The sequence below is a fragment of the Frankliniella occidentalis genome, unplaced genomic scaffold (genome assembly GCF_000697945.3).
Source record: "Frankliniella occidentalis isolate FOCC.00 unplaced genomic scaffold, Focc_3.1 Scaffold4, whole genome shotgun sequence".
NCBI classification, from domain to species: Eukaryota; Metazoa; Arthropoda; class Insecta; order Thysanoptera; family Thripidae; genus Frankliniella; species Frankliniella occidentalis.
Window position 1 is genome coordinate 1,542,997 of NW_026267134.1, and position 14,509 is coordinate 1,557,505.

General features: G+C 52.4%; 1 protein-coding gene across 2 annotated transcripts in view; it reads left to right on the forward strand.

Annotated features, from left to right (window-relative positions):
* The window catches only part of LOC113202139 (uncharacterized), a 314,098-nt gene that overhangs the window by 68,727 nt on the left and 230,862 nt on the right, over window positions 1-14,509 (forward strand). For both annotated transcript variants that reach the window (XM_052268358.1, XM_052268361.1), the window contains exon 2: window positions 8,696-8,742. The gene's annotated coding sequence lies outside the window, so the exon portion shown is untranslated. The remainder of the gene's footprint in view (window positions 1-8,695; window positions 8,743-14,509) is intronic.

Here is a 14,509-nt window from a genome sequence, read left to right on the forward strand (position 1 = left end):
GGGGGAGAGGGGGAGGGTAGAGGGGGGCGAAAATGCTTATGGTGGGGGCCGGGAGCGGGGAGCACGACGGGCGCGCGAGAAATACGAGAGTGGGCAGAGAGCGAGAGAGTGTCTGCTCTCGTGAGAGGGTGGGAGAGAGCGAGCGCGCGACGCTCTCTCAATTCCTGGTGACTTTGCTGATGCAGCCCGCCACGGCGGCGGTGGTCGTGCCGTCGCCGTTCCGCGCGCGGCGGGGAGTTTACTTTGGCCCACCAAAGTTACAGCGGCGAGGCCCATATTCTTCTGAAACTTATTTCGCTGAAAGGATATTGAATTGCCAAGTGGCCGGCGGAAGTAATGATTATTACTCACCCGCCGCGGGAGGCGCTCGGCAGGGGCGCGCGGTGACGGCGGCGTGACGGAAATAGTGAAGCAGGCACACTCTGGCAACGCAAGCGTGTGAGTATCGCGCACTTGTAGGTGTGTGAATGCCTATTCGCACACTTTGAGCTTCCATGTGCACATAATGGCGTTCTCACACCTACAAGTGTACGACATTCACACACTTAGGTTTACGGTGCAGGGGTAGGGTTACAGCACTTGTAATTTGAACTTAGATGACGAAAGTCGAAAAGGCAACCTCTTTTGTTTGAAAGTATTTTCGGCGCTAAAAGTGTTATGAAAATAGGCCGAATCAACAATCGCCTGACATGGACAGTGAGGGAAATGAGTGAGATAATGGTAAGCGAGAGAGAGAGACTCTCCCCGTGTCGTCTGGCCCGGATGTAATATGTGCCTGTGCATTTGAAAGGCAGACTCATCTGGCCCGGGGGTGGCGAGGATTGGCGCTTGGCCTGCCGCCTGCCCCCGCCGGGAGCGCGGCGAGGAGGTGCAGGTGCCGAGCTCACGTGCCCAAGGAGGTGCAGCCAGGCGCGGGCGGGTAACAGCTTAGCGCGCCTGAGGAGGCCTTTGTTTTAAGTGCTTACATTGTTGCCTTTTTTTATCAGCATCATTGTTACAACTCTCTCTCTTGCAAGTGCGGAATAAGATGCACGGAGTCGAGGCGCTGGCGTCGTCGGGGACGCGTGCACGCATGCGTGTGTAATCGTATAATACTCGCGTGTGCGCGGCCATTTCTCGCGGCGTTTTGTCTCCAAAGTAGGGAGGGCAACGGCGACGCGGGCGCCGTGGGAGTAGAGCTTGCTTGCCGTGTGGCGACCGTACCATAGCCGTAATGTTCCGGCAGGGAGCAGCTGCTGCTGCTGCCGCCGCTGGTGTTACCCTGCCTCCGGGCGCTCCCGACCCGGGGGTTCTGCGCGCCCGCGTCCTATTCGAACTGCGCCCGTGAATTCGAACGCTGACGTAACCGAATATCCAAGTACGTACGTACCCCTAATTTGTGATGTGGGTCCGGTCGCCTGTGGCGCTCGTTTGCCTCCGGGGGTTGGGTTTTCGCTGGTTGACCCCCTGGACGACCCCCCGTCCCCTCCTCCCGCTCCCGCTCCCGGCGCGCGGACCCCTTCCGCGGCAGCAGAGGCGTCGGGGAGGCGTACATTATGCATCAGTGTATTACGCGGGCGGATAAAAATCTTGAATAAAATGATAAAGCTCGCTGCGCATCCATATGTATGAACGGTAATAAACAGGTCGAATGAGAGGCGAGGTGGGCGCGGCCGCGGGGGAACGGGAAATGCGCGTGGGAGGCGCTCTGCTGCTGCCGACGCACGGCAAAACTATTTTTGGCAGAGGGCTTTTTTTTTGCGACGGTATTTTTTTGACACAAAAAAGTACCTTTGGAATTCAAGACCACCGGTTTTGGATTTTATGGACGACAATGCCGTTGGCATCCACCGGCTCTTGAATTTCAAGGAACTTTCTTTTACCATGCACAACTTATTTTGTTTCCTTTTCTTTTTCCCTCTAAACGTTCTACATCGCGCGCCTGCACTCCCAGCAGAAACTGTCAGCTATGCGTGTAGGCGTGGAGTTGTGCTTCCCTTTTGTTTGTTACGAGGCTGTGGGCATGGTACTGTCCGAGGGCCACCAGCTGCCTGTCCTTGGGGTCCGCGTGTCGCGAGGAAACATGACCGCTGTCTGCATGTTTACGGCTCTACAGCTGGTGCGTTGGGGAGGAGGAGGGGGGGGGGGCGGACGTACTGCGGTGGTCCCCGAGGAGGCGTCCGTGTCATCGGCAGTCGTATGCAGATGAAGTGGGGCGACACACACGGCAAGGTCGGCGGCGGGGTCCGGGCCACACGAGCGCGGTAGGCAAGAAGACACGCTTCACCTCCCGGTGGAGGGCGGCCCACCTGACGAAGTGGGTCGGTCTACCTCATGACGTTGGTTCGGTCTACCTCATGATGGTTCGGTCAAGCTGGTCAAGTGAGTCGGCCTACCTGACGAAGTGGTGAGACACACAGGGCGAGGTCGACGCGTCCGCGCCCCCGGGCCTCACGAGCGCCCGCGGGGTAGGCAGACCCGCTTCACCGCCGGGCGAGAGGGCGGCCTACCTCGCGGTCCGCGGGCGCTTCGCCCCGCATCACACCTCTCCCGCCCCGCCCGCGGTTCACTCTCTCTCTCTCTCTCTCTCTCTCTCTCTCTCTCTCTCTCTCTCTCTCTCTCTCTCTCGATGGTCGATGTTCTAATGCCGACTTTGCGTGCGCCCCCTCCGCACTCGACTTCCGGGGACTTAAGAGGGCGCCACGGTATAAACACTACACCAACTTAGCTTTCGGAAGAAAAAAATAATACAAATAAAATGTTAACATTCGTTTAATAATATAACCTTGTGGGTGGGGTAATGGTGGCAGGCAGGCACTATTCGCGTGTTTTAGCGCTGATGTTTATGGACCTTCCTTGTCCTTTTGTTTACTAAAACCCCACGCGATAAAATAACAGAAGTATTTGGCTTCTGACACCAAAAAAGTTTTATTTTTGTTCGTTATCGTCAACGCGGCCCTGTCGTGATCTCCGGCCTACGAACCTTTTTCTATGTCAGCTGAGTAAACCAGGCCGGACGTGCGGCCTCGGTCCCGCTCCCAGCGCGACCGGCCGGCCCTGGGAGCAACGCCCGAGTTTGGAGCTCCCGGTGTAGGGACGTGACTTTTCACTTGCGTTCGTGGTTCCTTTTATATACCTTGTCTGACCCCCCCCCCCCCCCCCCCCCCCCCCCCCCCCCCCCTACGGCCCCGGGGTGATCCTGGCGACCTGGACATCTCTCGACGGACCCTACAAACCACACAGTTCTTTTTCGTCTTCTTTGTCTTCCAGTAGTAATTAAACGCTGAAGGAATGTCGGAGTTGGAATTAGATTTCACACAATTTACAACACGCTCTTTGGTTGGCATAGAAGGGCGGTCGCTCAACGGTGTGTCAAACTGTTGCTGCTCATCAAAGAAACACACAACATGGATTAAAATTAATTGAAAAGATTAAAAAATAAATGAAAAATTGAGGGTGTGCAAAAGACGTGCCGGTGTGGTGAGTGAGGGGATGTGATGGCCCCCGGCAGTGAGGGAGGAGGCTGGAGTGCGCTCGAGCAGGTGCGCCGCCATTCAATGAGACTCGCCAAAATTGGCCTCCGTGGCGGCAACCCTGCAACAGATGCACGCCCGGGGGAGCGGCGGCGGCGCGCAACAAACTCATCAGGTTAAGAGGCGGGGAGAGAGAGAGAGCGGGAGATGGCAAGTAAGGGAGAGACGGGGTGAAAATAGCAAAGGAGCAAGAGAGGAGAGAAGAGAGAGACTGTGGCTTTTGCAAGCCGCCGCGCCGTTGCCACAGGCCAACAGGCCAACACAGCGCCGCTGCCGCCCGCCGAGCCTCAAGATGCAGCATGCTGATAACATTGACTGCTGCCTTTGAGCCTCGTGTGTGTGAGTGTGTGTGAGTAGGTGTGTGTATTTGGGGGGACGGGGGAGGCTGAGTTAGAGACAGTCGGGTATAGGGGTATGGGAAACGAAGGAGCATAGCAAGGGGTTTGGGGTCGAAAGGAGGGGGAGTGGTGGGTGTATTTGCCCGCCCTTTCTGATGCAGCGGCGGTTGCAAAGTACCCCAGTAGACGGCGTGTGTGTACCTGCCCCAGTAGTTAGCCCTTGAGTGGCTTGGGTGGGGTGGGTGCGGGGTGCCCCGCAGACGGTACTCGGCAGGTATTTGCGAACATCTGTCAGCTTATTTGTTTCATTTTTCGCCCTCTTTAGCCTCACAGTCCGATGAAATTATTTCTCTTTTTTCTGTCTCCTTCTCGATCTTTTAGGCCCCCCGTTTCGTTCATGGCCAATCACACTTCAGTCGAGGGCGATGGGCAAGTGCAAGTATTCCAATTAGCGTCTTGGTGACTGTTGGCGTGCCGAAAAAACAACCCATCATCAGGGTGGCTAGATGGGGCTGGGTGTTCGGGGCCGCGGGTATTGACCGGCTGCAAATGAGAGAGGCGTGGAAAGTGTCCCTCTCGAAATGGATGCGATCCCATTCCGGCGTTGTCCATTAGCGATATTGAACCCAACTAGCACCCGCGCACCCACCCAAGGCACCCAAGAAAGCCCGCAGGGGTCTCCCTGGCTTGCCCTGTGTGGGCTAGGGTGGTCCATAGCCTCATTCGTTTATTTTTTCTATCTTAAAACTGTGAAAGGCCTCTCTGGACCCTGCCCCTAGCCGCTTGTTCACCACACAGGCGAGTCCCACTCTGCTGACCCGCGCTGCCGCCACGCTGCAGTAGATACGACGCCGTGTGATAAAACGTGCCCAGAAGCGACCTACACTCTAAATGTCAAGGACAATTTTTGTAACTAGCACCGGACTTCTGCGTGCATAACTGAATTCAGATACAATATTGTGACTTGCTAGTCACTAAATGTGTGTTGGTAGTTACAATATTGTATCTGAGCTAGTTATGCACACAGAAGTCCGGTGCTAGTTACAAAAATTGTCCTTGGACATTTAGAGTGTAATGATAAATTACATGGCAATAAGGCTGAGATTTATGACTGCAAGTTTTGCCAGTAGCAGTACCATGGCGGAGTCTGTCGCTTGGCGGTGCGCTGCGGCGTTGTGGGCGGACCAGCCGCGCCGGCGCCGCCGCTCACCGCCGCTCCCACCTTCCTCATCCTCGGATGGCACACCCGAGCAGGACAAGGCCGTAATCGCTAAACGAAAAGGACAAGCGCAGCACACGTTGTCATCTCCATCTCGTGACTGATTTTGAATGAAGCCGCACAATTGCGCAGCATACCTCACAAATATATTTGTCATATAGTATACTATATGACGTCGTCATCATATTCCATATAATGTGAATTGTGTCACATTGTTTAAAATATAATGTCACATTCGTTATGTAGCGTGACATAGGCACGCCAACTGAACCCGTGAGAGCAGAGCAGAGCGATGCAGTGGTATGCCTCGTTCTAAGAAATGTGACATTATATTCTAAACATGTGACACAATTCACGTTATAAAGAATGTGACGTCACAGTATTTGAATAACAGTGACCTAATTGGCATACTCACGGGTCCACGGAGAGGAAAAGTCGAATTCTCTGGTAAAAGAAAGGGGTGAAGTGAAAATCTATTACATAGTGGACCGGGTTTCGAGGAAGTCGTCGGGGTAAAACGTTCGGAAGCGAATGCCCTCTCGGGCGCGGCAGTGTGTTGTCCCATTGTTCTCCGCATAAAGGGACGCGAAGGGACGGGGGATGTTCTCGCGGTCGGTTTGTGTCCTTCAGCGTCCGCATTTAGAAATTGCTGGACCATTCATATCCTCCCCGGCCCCTGTCGCGCCCTGTCGCCGCTCACAAGTCCGTGGCGCCACGAGGTTCCGGCCAACACCGGCTAGTTTACCAGCTCACTGCGGTCCATTGCACTAAACACCAAAAAATAAGTAGATTTGGTATGGCGCACGATTCGCTGTGAAAAATATCGTCGTAAATTTGCATTTTTGTAAATTTTTTGTAAACTCAAATTACATTTCGAGTTTAAAATTTTTTAGAGCACATCTTTTGCTCGCAAATAGATTTTAAGTCTAAAATGCATACGTACTGCATGTATTTTTACGATTACAAATTGTGATTTTACAATTTGCGTCAAGTAAAATTTTCCTATAAACCATCCTACTATTTTTCACAGCGTCAGGTCCAGAGCATGAAGTAGTTTGAGGCGGGTAGTCTCGTCACAGTCGCTGAAATGCTTGTGAAATGCTAAAATGCTTTGAGTCCCATAGCCAAATTCAAACGTTTGTGTATGTACCGTTACTGGAATCTCATTCATGAGAAGTACCTTTCACTTTGCTTAGTCGAACGACGGCGGTGAAAAAATTATCATCATCGTTCACTATAACTTGCTTTATCGCAGAATTGCCCCTCTTGCTCTTCTGCCCCATTCAAAGAAATGTAGAGTAAAAAAAAGGCTTTGGGTCTTCTTTGTTCATGCAATATCAGTGCCGAGCTGTGTACTCTGCATTTTCTATCCATTCGGGGCCCCTTGCTGGCGGCGGCGGGTAAGTAAACTCGGTCGGATGAAAGTCACTTGTTCCACAATATTGTTTCTCTATCGGGGATCCGTCATCAGTCCAATCAGCCTGCTGGGGCTCCTTGATCCGCCCCGCTCCGCCCTGCGCCCCGCTCCGCCCACCGCCGAGCCGCGACCCGCTCTGATGCTGGCCGATAAAGACGAGTGCAAACTTCCGTTCGATTCCCTTCTTTTTTCTCTCTCTCTCCATTTCTCTCCTGATTCATCTCATTTACTGTTATTATTTTCCCCGGCCGCGCCGCTCGCCCGTCTCACATTATCCGCCGTGGAAATGCTGAACACGTCGCCGAGCCGCGCATCGGGACGGGCGCGAGAGAGAAGACCATAGCCCAGCAATTTCCGGCGCCGCCTGAAAGACTTTTGTCCTCTCGGCAACATTTGGCCTCCGCCTGAACAATCTCCGGATGAAAATTTACAAATGGCGTAAAAGCCGTGCCACCCGTTGCACTTGTGCTTTCCTGAGGCCTCTATCGCGATAAGCAACGCTATTAGGTTTGCTAGACCCACTGAATCAGGATTCGTGATACTTCCATCAACAAAGTTTGTTACACCTTAGATTTGTGATTTATTGCCTTCGATATATCGCTCCTCTAGGCATGATAAGTTGTGTTATCGCAAAAGAGCATGCAATCATAAAAAAAGAGAAATTTGTTACCAAAATAATTGAATAATTACTGTCACAAGTTAAACTGATAAATGTTGTAACATCCCAGTTACATAAGACCTCTCGTAACACGACCAACGTCTTTTTTAGCATAGACATTGCAAAATACTTCTTTGTTCCTAGTAACCAACAAGTTATTGGTTAAAGCAGAAAGAAATTGTTAAAATTTGTTGAGCAGTATTCCCGACACAAATAATCCACATGGCTTTGTTTTTGTGACGAAACAGTAATTTTCCGCGCTTGTTGTTCAATAATTACTTTTCGGCTGCCACGACGAGCTCCCAGGGGCGCTCGATGGTGGAGAGGTCACCTCGAGACGCTGCGCTGCGCCGCCTCGGCTGCCGCCCGTCCCGTCCCGTCCGTCGCTGATGCTCGCCTCGCTCGTTGATCATCATTTTCCTGCTCCCGCCCGGGCGCGCCTCCTCGCCGCCATGACCCAGATATTTCCCGCTATTTTCAATTCATCTCGGCGGCGCCGCCCGCGATAACCAATAGCACTCCCCGGCGGCCATTATTTCGAAGTCATCGCTGTCGCCGCCCACAGCGGCCGTGTGTGCGTGCGTGCGCGCGCGTTTCAAAAACACACTCACACGTATTCATATTGGGCTTGCCGCCGAGTCCGCGGTCGGTCTCTCCGTTTGCCTGCGGAAGCGGTCAAATTAATCCGAGTCCGTTCGTGTCCGGCAGTTAGACGTGGTGGTCCGGCGTGAAGGGGGAAAGGGGGGGGGGGTCAAAAACGACATGGGGCGAATGGAAATATCGGGGGCGCGGTGCGGTGAAAGAGTTGGGGTGGAGGGCCGGAGGGGCGGGTCAATTGGTGGTGAAGTGGAGAGGTCCCCGCGCCCGCCACGCACCGCGCCACTGTGTGTCATGTATGCTTCGTCCCTTTTTATTCTTTCTTTGCTCGCAGCAGAGCACGTGCACACGGAAAAAAATGAATTGGTCGTCACAACTAAATATTAGTTAATTTCGTGACAATCGATCAAAAAATTGTTGAGGTAACTCATGATTTGTTGTCAGGACCAAGATTAAGTTGCCAGAGCCAAGAGTTGGTCGCTAAAACCAAGCACGTTTGCTGCAGGAGCCAATTCGTGGTTTGTTTTTAGAACGAATGCGTTAGCTCAAGCACCGAACAGCTTGTTCTGACAACTTAATCTTGGTTCTGAAAACAAATTATTAGTTACCTCAACAATTTTTTGATCGATTGTCCCGAAATTAACTAATATTTAGTTCTGACGACCAATTCATTTTTTTCCGTGTGTATGCGGTACTGCCGTAACTGCGGAGACTGGGGTCAAAAGATAACATGCGCTTACTAGTTTAACTATGAATCGCTATTTTCTTGCGGTGGTGAAAATCAAATACGTCGTCATTGTGTTAACATGTTGTGTGTATGTTAAAATTTAGTAAGACATTTTTTAGCCGTTGCTTTCGTCTCATCAAGTTTTATTGATATTTTTATTAATACTTTCCCCGGGAATATATGTGCAGCGTGTATGAGATAATGACGACCTCCTCCTTGTGTTGCAGGACATGGATGGATGGAGCTGCGCGCTGGGAGGAACCATCATGCCGCGGTAAGTCTCACGTCTCTTTTCTGCTCTTCATATTCTCCCTTCTTCCTCCATACCACCCGACAACAGCGAGGTGTGTTCGCATAGCACCCCTCCCGGGAGCCCCCGGGTCGGTCGGGTCAGGTCGGGGGGCCGGCAGGCTGCCGGAGGAGCTTCACCGCTTCACCGTGATTGCGAACAGTAAGAAAAAGGGAGGCGAAGGAGATGAAGTGTGTTGTGTGTCTTCCGCCGTGGGACCACGGACTTAGCCTGTGGGGAGGAGGCGGGCGGGCGGGGTCCCTTCCTTTCGTCTCCGTCCGTAACTTCCGCTGGGGGCGCGACGGGCCGCTCCAAGGGGACTGCGAGGAGGCGGTGGTGGGGCTCCGGGAGGCAGGCGGGGTCACGGGACCTTTTACAATCAGTTTACGTGTATTGTTTCTATTTCGAATAAAAGTGCGACAAACGCACGGCCTCGCGGCTCGGGGTCCCGTTTCGTTTATACGAAGACCCGCGTCTGCGGTTGGAGAACACTGCATGCATGAGGTGGGACGGCGCGGGCCACGTGGCCGCCCGAGACCCTGGATGGGCATTGTACAGCAGGGGGGGGGGGGTAGGCGTCGCCGTCGCGGATACATTCCGCCACCCGCGGGGAGGAAGCTGTTGGAGAATTCACAGGGAGCCATCCGTGCGCCGCGCGCAGAGGGGGCAGAGCAGGGGAAGGAGGGGAGGGGGCAGCGCTCTCTGCCAGCTGTTGGCGTAGACACACGCCGCCCGCTCAATGCACCTGGAAGGCGGATTACCTCGGACGAAAAATCAGAGGCAAAGAAAAACCGAGAGGAAAACGTATTCTGGAGTTTCTGAAAATTTAAGAGTGTGCTAAATTTCCTTACCTGCAGGCACTTTTAAAAGGCAGTAAGTCCTATCTCGCGCTCTGCCGCTCCCACCCTGGCGGCGGTGGCGCGGCGGGCGGCCTCCGTTGAGAGTAGAGATAGTGTAGCGGAGGCGAGGGGGGTCGGCGCCGAGGCTGAGGGGGTCAAAAGGCAGCTATTCGTTCTTCTTTGAGGCTGCGCGCCGCCGGGCTGCGCCGGGCTGTGCCGGGCTCCGCGGCGGCCGTAGGGGAACGAGGAGCTGTGGGCCCGGCGAGCACAACTCGAGTAATCTTGGGCCACTGCATAATGCAGCCCGTCTCGCGTTTTATAGACTCGCTTGTGGCAGGTGCAGGATTAAGATTGAATGTCCATGCCGGGCGAGACACAGTTGCGGCAGCAGCAGCGGGCCGAGGGCTCGCCGGGAGGGAGGAGGAAGGGATCGAGCCTTAATTATTGCGGTCGAAACTTTTTCTCTTGCGCCTTCTTTTCATGTGCAGCTCTTTTCTAACATCCACCATTTGGGGGAACACTCTGGTAAACGTAAACATTTGTCGTATTGAGTTATTGCATTTTACTTCGTTTTTTTGTTTTTTTGTTTTGTTTTTTACCGACGGATGATAGACAGACATGGGATGTATAGTAGTTTCCAAATGAACTTAAAAATACAAGAACATCTTGCAAGTTACAGTTTTGAAGCTTCTACCCTGGGAAAGCTTATGGGCAATAAATTTGAATCTGCTGTTGGACATTAAAAAATCAAACTAAAACAAAAAACATGTGCATTATGCAAGATGTGCAGACAAAAGAATCTTGCAATTTATATTTTTTTAAATGTCTCTTGTCTAAGTACAAATGAAGAATATGGGGTACGGGGTACCGAACGTATCACATGCTACGGCTACGGTTGGGTCAGTGACTCCCTCCAACCCCTGAGGGCTTCCGTCTCCGTCGCGGGCGTCTGCTTGCTTGCCCCTCACCCCACCGCATGTTCTTTTGCGATTGGTTGAACAGAGTGTGGTGAAAGGAATGGACAGACAGCCCCTGGTATGGGGTGGGAAGAAGAAGGAAGGAGATGGGGGAAGGGGAGGGGCTGTTCCTCGCGGTCAGCACAGTTCATCTCTCCCGCCGCAATGCGAACAGCATATGTATTCTTTCTCCCTTTTCACGGCCGCTCCATTGGGCGCGCTCGGATGTATGAGAAGTTTCCTTTGTTGGTGTTTGGCTTGTCGGCCACCCGCCGACCCGTCCCTTCTGGCCGTCCCGCTCCACGCCGCCACCTTTGTAGGCATGAAAGGGAAACGCGGTCTCAAAGCGCGGGGGTCATTATGGACGCTGCCCGCCCCCCCCCCCCCCCCCCCCCCCCCCTCATCCCGATCCACTTTCTTCCGTGTCTGCGGTAATGCTCAAAGGAAGTTCATGAAAAGCAGCTGACCAATGGGATTTTCTGAGCAGGCCATGTGTTTTTTTTTTATTTTAATGTGCATTGGCCTCGTGAGATTTCCCGGACCAAAGGACTACTACTACTGTGTTGTGTTAGTGCCCATCTTTTTCTTGCCCTCTTTCCATTTTTTTTCTGCTCTTGTCCGCATTACATCGTTAAAGCCACGCGCCGCCCTCACGGGCGTGACAGACGGCGCGATGTCACTCGGGGGTCCGACACTAGCTCGGTGAGTTCTCTCCCTCTCTGGTTCGCGCGTTCTTTTCTGCACCATCCCCCCCACCCCTCTCTCTCTCTCTCTCTGCTGTCCGTGATTGCCGAGCGTAGGGGGTCCGCCATGCATGAATTATTCTCTTCTGACGGAAGCCCTACGCTGCCGTGTAATTCCAATTAACATGAACATGACGTACACCGTAATCCCCGGGTCGCCATATCGGCAGCGGGAAATGAATAATTTGTCAGGTCGGTGCGAGTGGGTCATATCGGTAGTTTTCCTGATCGCCCACCTCGTACTAGTGTCGCTCGCAAGCATAGCAGCTCTGCAAGCACCCACCTTCACTCGCCTGCACTCGCCTGCACTCGCCTGCACTGCTTGAACAGTCAGACATAGTCAGACGTTGACTCGATTTTTCTGCGTACTCGTTTGTTTCTGGACGCGTTGATCCTGATCCACAAACAAAAAATGCGTTCTCTGAATCCAGCACACGCTACTTAAAACATTTTCTCCAAAAAAATAGATCAGATAGTATCGAATTCTCGGTTCCAGCTTTTAAATTCAGCCTCTCAAACAGTCAATCCCAAAACCAAAGTCTCTTTTCCGTGCTTAGTACCTGCTTACAAGGACGACCTGTTCAATAAAGAGAAGTCGCGAAGCAGAGAAAAATGATATTTATTACTGAGTTTTCTGGCAAGGAAGGCTTTACCTAAAAAGTGGTGGCGAGAAATTTTCTTAAACTGATGCAAAATGAAAAGTTGGTGGTGCGGGGGAGGTGGGAAAGAAAATGAGGGATGTGCGGAGCGAGGCATGAGGAGGACAGAAAAATGGAATTCCCTTTTTTTCCCTCCATCTGTAGCGGAAATTAGGGGAAGGTAATGGAATTGTGTGCAGTGAAAAGAAAGATATATCTGCCGGAGCCATAGCGGTGGTGCTGGGTAAGGGTGGGCTGGCTGGGAGAAGGGGGAAGATCTACTTTGATCTAGTGCGGAGGTCCTCGTAAATGGCCTTGCTTTTCATTATTTTCTGCGCTAACCCATTGACTAGGGGGCCTGAATCAGAAAAGACGACTTCTTCGCCACGCATAAAAGAGCCTCGTTGTGTACGCCAGGGGCTTCCGGCTCTCGCGGTGAGGAACTTTTGAAACTCCCTGAGGGAGAGGGCGGCGGCTGGGCTGGCAGTGTTTCCTTGGCCACCCCACCTCACGAAGCAGAAGCGCTCTCGCGCACGATGGACACTATGAGGTCGCTATGATTTCGGTCGCCCGGCAGCTTCCGCTGGCCGTGCGGTTCAGGACGCAGCTACACTCACGAAAAAAGAATTTAGATGGTGGCCGGGGTCTGCGGGCGCGGGCGAGGGGGAGTCCAGGGAGACGGGGGTTGTGCATTGTACAGCAGGTGGGTCAGACCGTTTGTTTTATGGGGTAAGTATACCAGAACGGAGTAAACTTCCTTCCCCCCTTTGTTTCCTTTTGCGCACCGGCGTCGTACTCTGCCCGCCCCGCCCGTCTATAGCGCCATTATATATTTATTACCGAAACACTTTGTGTGAGTGCCGAGCTGGACGAAGGGCCGCGACGCACACACGCTCACTCTCTCACTCGCACCATCGCACTCCCGCTGAATTAAGGCCACGCATTTTGTAGAGTACCTTCTTACAAAGCACACACACACCCGTTTTTTTGGAGGGGTGCGGGGGTATTCTTTAGAAATCTTATTATTTGAGGCATCTTTATTGAGCAGAGCGGACAGAATCGAAAACGGTGATTTTACTTTAGCGTCCATTATTCGCTGAAATTGTTTAAGACAAACAGTTATCCCTCCACGTTTGCAAACAACCATTCGATTTTTGCTGTCCGTCCGCTGCAAACAAAACGCCTTCACCTCCCACCCTGCTCCACTACCACAAAGAGAGAAAAAAAACAATACTTAAGAAAATCGGTTAAATTAGTCAGCTTGACAGTGTTTCGAAAAGCCATTACCTAACAGGGGTCGGTTTCATTATATAATTTTTTTTATTAATTCCAGGGAGCCAATACAGTTTTGTCTCTCCCACTCTCTCCCTCTCTGTCAGTCTGTCTGTCTGTCTGTCGGTCGGTCTGTCTTTTGCTCCCACGTTGGACAGAGTAAGTTTCTCTGTCTGTCTGTCTTGCTGTCTGTCTGTCTTTTGCTCCCACGTTGGACAGAGTAAGTTTCATAATCTGTCAGAGGACTTGTTTGCCGCGCTTCTCTTTTTCTTTTTTTTCTGCAAAAGTTTGCCGGCCCTCGCTGTGTGTGAGCGGTGTCGCGTGTCGCCGGTGCGCCCATAAAACAATAAAACACGGAATATCGTTCCCTCCCTTATTGGCGATTCCTCAACGTTTGCGCGCCCCAGCCCCGGCGCGGCTGGGCCCGGGCCGTGTTCGACTAGCTGACCGAAACGACCTCCCCCCGTCGATCCCCTTGCGACTCGTCGTCGCGCTTCCAGAACAATGTAGTACTCGGGACAAAAATATTCTTCTCGTCGCACAGTTAAATTCCTACAAAGCAACGCTTTGCAGATACTTTGCGAATGGCGGAGGATTCACTGTTGAAAAAAATTGTTGTAAATTAAGTGTGGATACAGAGTTCACGAAACGCAAGCGTGATTTTCACGCAAAGCGTGATTTTTCACGTCAGGCGTGATTTTTCACGCTTCGTAAGCTTCACACAGCCAATCAGGAATCGGCCTTCATCACGCCTGGCGTGAAAATCACGCTCGCGTTTTGGGAACTCTGTATCCACTTTTAACAAAGAAAAGTTTAGTTTAGTTTGTTAGCAACGCACATTGTTTTTGAACAACACACGTTGGAAAAAAACAACAAATAAATATGTCGGTTTCTAGGGTTGCTTTAGCGCCTACTAGGTAGGCAAGATCTTGTTTACACTGCACCCGTGTACTGCGGGTTGCCCTACCCCGACTCTCGCAGGCGCCGAGCCCTCGTCCTTTGTCAAATGGTTCGGGGGGAAGAACGGACTTATTTTCTGGACGACGTTTACGGTGGATTGCTTGTAGCGCAGCCACGGTGGTGCACATGTCGCTTGTTACGCTCCGCTAAAGCGCCCCGCACTAAACCGACGCGGGCTAATGCCACCATGGAGATCGAGATTCGCCTGAGCAGTAATATGTGCCACTTCCAATAGAGTTTAATTTAGAGGAGGGGCGGCGGCAATGTTTCCGGGCTGGTGTTGATGGCGGCGCGAAAGCGAGAGCAGGGCGCACAGAGAGAGAGAGAGAGAGAGAGAGAGAGAG